This window comes from Aethalodelphis obliquidens, unplaced genomic scaffold (assembly GCF_003676395.1).
Source record: "Aethalodelphis obliquidens isolate GAN/ISIS:26980383/991018 unplaced genomic scaffold, ASM367639v1 scaffold36, whole genome shotgun sequence".
Lineage (NCBI taxonomy): Eukaryota > Metazoa > Chordata > Mammalia > Artiodactyla > Delphinidae > Aethalodelphis > Aethalodelphis obliquidens.
Genome location: NW_020837980.1, coordinates 2090759 through 2095651, shown reverse-complemented (window position 1 = coordinate 2095651; position 4893 = coordinate 2090759).

The following is a 4893-nucleotide window of genomic DNA, read 5'->3' as shown; positions in this document are numbered from 1 at the left end:
TGGAGTCCAAGAGTAGTGAATCTATTCAGGGCAAGGATTCAGGTGTGTCAACTAGTTAAGATCATACAAAGGGGAAGCCAGTACAGAAAGTTAGGAATCCAATGTCTACAATATCCCATGAGTCAAGAACTCTTCTAAATTATGCTTTGGTTATTAGCCAGGTAAAGTTATGAAGAACTTCCACTCTCACAAGGGAAAGAGACTTTCCATTTTGTATGACGATGTCATGACCAAAATAATGCACTTTGGTCTGAAAATTGGAGTTTATCCTTTGAAAAGTTATGTCCCTCATTTGCTAATACTGTCAGCAGGTGGAGGGAGTCAATTCTTCAAGACTTTCTATCTAGAGAGCATAACGAAAGACATACACAGTATATTGGCCAAACTTTTTGGCCAACCCAATATTAGCGTTTCCCCGTCTCTGTGTCTCATAAAGAGATGAACTAACTGGTAGAGATCAGAGATTCCATACTATAAATTTCTAAGATGACTGTAAATTCTTCAATAAATTTCCCTCTTTCCTTAGGAGGATTTATAAAGTTCTTAACTACAATATGCAAACCTGATCTTGACCAAAGTCTATGTATTTATTTATTTAAAAAAAATTTTGTTTTTGGCCACACCTTGTGGCCTGTGGGATCTTAGTTCCCTGGCAAGGGATCCAAACTGCGTCCCCTGCAGTGCAAGCAGGGAGTCAACCACTGGAGTGCCAGGGAACTCCTTGACCAAAGTTTAAAGGTATAAGGCCAGCAAGCTTGGTCATCACTTTTACCTATGTTATAAGACATTATGAAGGGACACTGCTTAGTGAAAGGGGTATGTTTAAGAAGGAGCAGTGGAGAAAAGGGAAGAGGATCTAGGGAAGGTACAGGAAGAAGAGGATGAACAGAATAAGGAGGAGGAGGAAGGTAAGGTACAGGGGTCAAGGAGGAAAGTCAATCTAGGGTTGGATCAGGAGAGGGAGAAGAGATTTTAAGGTTGGATTTTAGATCCTCCACATTGTTATTAGCCTTTCCTGAGGCATCATTAACGGCAGGAACTTTAGAGTTTTCTTTTAGAGGGCTCTTCATGCCGTTGCCGGACTCAATGGGTCAATCGGTTGCGGTGCATAGTCAACGAACGTGCCAAGTACTTTTGATCAAAGCAGAAGCATTTATTACGTGTGACAAGTAAGGAGTCAGGGAGATAGATAGCTCTCAAAGCACTATCTCTCTGAACAGCAAGATCAGGGAATTTTAAGCTAAGGGCACATGCACATTCAGGAAAGGATGAGTGCAATCTTCTAAGTAGAGGTGAAGTTCTAGATGCCCTTGCCAGTGCGACCATAGGCAGACGTTGCTGTTCAAAACATGGTGGCAATACCCACCCTTAGGGCGGAGATTTTAGCATTAAAATGAGGCAGAGGTTACTCTAGGTTGACAAAATCCAGGCACCTAATTGAGTGAACTCAAGAGGGTCAGCAAAGGTCAGCATCATCAATTCTTAGGCTCCACTTAGTCTGGTGGTTGAGTGCTCCAGGGGGTTTGGATCCTGAAAAACAGCTCAAGAATGTGCTTCAGGCTGATCTTTACCTTTGAAACAGAATTGGGAGTCTTTATGACTGATTTATTATCTTTGCTATGGTTGCTTCTCTTTCTTGATAATAGTCGTTTGTTCCTACATTCTTTGTTCCTTTTGAAATCATTAATTTCTGAGACATATTCTTTGATTCCACAGGAAGACCTAGGAAACCATAGTTTACCTTTCCGCCAATCATCAGCAAACAACACAGAGGGGTTCTGAAATAAACTTGTCCAGTGCATGTTACAATTTCTCTTATTGCCTGGTATTCTACTTCTGCAAGATATGATATAATCAGGTTTAACCCCATTCGCTTCCTTACTACTGTCTTACTAACAATGCCCATTTGAAAATGCAGGTGATTGAATTTTTGGAATCTTTCAACCATTTGTGTCTAAGGTGGCAAGCAAATGAATGATCTTATTCATATCCCAAGTTCCCGAGAATAACCACTGAAGACCTAAAGTGTCCTTGGTAAGATCCTGCTAGAGCTTCCAACATTTAGTGCTATTCACCCCCACAACTTTAATCCCACTTTCAAATGACAAGAGCAGACAAGAATAAGTGGGCCAGGAAAGCATCTTGGAACTATGAGCCCAGTTCATCTGGGAGAACCCGGAATAGTGAAAACAAATCAAGAGGCTTGCACCACAGACAATAAAAAGAATAAACGTTTAGGTGGCTCTTCAACACAGAGAGCAGGTCAGGAGCAGGGCTCACTGAAGCAACCAGTCCTTGCAACTTGAGGGGACATGAAAAGGGGTCTCGGGCATGTTCTATTCTCCTTGATGTGGCTGGGGGCTGAGCAGCAGAGGGTTCAGTCCTGATTGGAATTTATTGGAGAAGGCTGGGTATGAGCAGTCTAACCTGTGAAAGGATGGCATTTTAGCAGGAGGGGTCCATTGAAGTGTGGCCAATTTGGGGAATAGATGGCCGAAGAGGGTTCCTTGGGAAAGAGAGGAATAATTCTTGTGGATTGGTAGCCATTGTTTGGTCAAGAGGAATGGGGGGAGATAGGTAACGGCTATGGTCATGTGCAAGAAGGGGTGAGGAGGAACCGCTGTGGAAACAAGGACATCAGAGGACCACTCAGGTCCTTCAGTCTCTCACAACCTTCAGTATCACCTTGGATGTCCTACTGAGAATGAACAGACCTGACACAACTGGGCAGTCTTTAAAAGCCAGTTGAATTCATCCCCCTTAACCATGAATCTGAAAAGAATAGTAGCTTCAACAAAGAATGATTGATTAGCAGCATCAGTCCCCAAAACTCAAAGCTTTTAGCACCTGAATTGCTGAGCTATTTTCCTTTTTGATTGCTGAACCCTGTGGCTGCCTTCTCACTTTTTGTTCTTTGTTTTCCAAATTGACCTTGAATTTTGTTTTCTAGTTGGTAATTCAACACACCAGATCTTTTTGACTGTTCAAATAATCACAACAATGAGATCACTTTACCTAGATTGAGAAGCTAATGCCCATTGTCAATGATAGAGAAAGAATAACTTTATTGGCATTACTGAAAATAGTTATAGCCTTAAAAGGATGTAATCTGGCAATATCTGTTATGTTGAAATTACAGTTCAGCCTAGCAATTTTCCTCCTGGGAATCCTTCCAATACTTATCGATTGTTCACAAGCGGCAAAAATTGGAAATGAAGCGAGTTTCGTTAGGTAATGATGAATTTTAGGTAATTATTAAAAATGACTTAGAGCTATTACTGTAACCTGGAGGGACTGCTATGGCTTGTTGAATAAAGTAAGAATCAGAGAAGTGTGAACAATATTCTATTTAATAAAATGGTAAGATCTCTCTATACGTATATTAATATCTTGTTAAATGAGCATGGAGAAAAGTACTAAAGTACACATGGATTAGGGGGAATTAGTGGTTTATCCTTACACCAATATCACACTTCTTGATTATTATATAGTACATCTTTAGATCAGGTTGTAAAAGTCCTTTTTAACTGTTCTTCTTCAGGATTGTTTTCATTGTCCTTTCTGTACCTGCATTTCCAGGTTCCGGTCTCCAATCATTCCCCTTCTTGTCAAATCCAAAGGGTATTTTCCAGTTTATTCTTACCTGATCTTTAACAGGACTGAAGGTTTTCTACTCACGTGAATGGCTCTCTTTCTCTGCCTCTGTGATATCGTTCTCCTAGTTTTTCTTCTGTCTTTCTGGCTATTCCCATGTCTCTTTAAGGCGTATCTTCCTCCCTTGCCATTAAACATTGGAGATTTTCAAGACTTGGTCTGGATCTTTCCTCATTCTACACTTCACATAAACGAGTACTGTTTCATAACCAGAGCTTTAATCAACTTATAAAAGATAGAACTTTACTTCTCTCTCAGTAATAGTCTAGGTGGTCCCTGCTGGTGGATCTCTTCTTTACAGAACTTTCAGGACCCGGTTTACTTCTGTTTTGTTCCTTAAACATTCCCTTGGGCAGAGGTTATAACTTGGAGTCCATTATACTGGTTTTCTGTTGCCGACACAACAAATTACTACAAACTGAGCTGCTTGAACAACACCTCCTTATCATCTCACAGAGTTTCATTTTCAAGCTCATTCAGGTTGTTGGCATAATTTATTTCCTTCTCATGCTTTTCCATGTGGCCCTCTCTATATTTAAGCCAGCGACAGTTGAGCCCTTCTCATGCTTTCGTTCTCAGACTATCCCCTGTGCCACATCTCTCTGGCTTCTTCTCCTGTCTTCATCTTCTGGGTTTTAAGGTTCATATGATTATGCTGGGCCCACCAAGACCCAGATAATTCAGGCTAAATTGCCTATTTTAAGGTCAGCTGATTAGTGATCTTAGTTATATCTGCAAAGTCCCTTTTGTATGTAAGTAACATAACCATGGAGTAACACCCGGAGGTGAAGGTCACAGGGGCCAAACTTATGCCTACCATATCCATGGATAGAATTCAAGAATACCATGAATTTGGATGGCAAAACAATTAACTCTATTTTCACTAACATTTTTTTGAAGTGTACCATTTCCTTCATTTATAAATGTTGGCAACAAAGACACAGAAATATAGCAGTATTAACAATAAATTTTTCACCATAAAAATCACAGGTAAGGTATTCTTATATTATGCAGATAATCTTGAAATGTCATTTATGTCCATCACTTCCAAAATCACAGTTGTTATTAGATCTGCTACTAGATCTTATTTATTTTGTTAATAAAGAAACACATATTATCATATCACACATTTGTTTTAAAAATATTTTTATAACTTTCATACTGAATTAATTTCCTTTGTAATCTTATATATTTTATTTTAAGCATTCCAAAACATTATTCTAAGAAGAGGTCTATGGG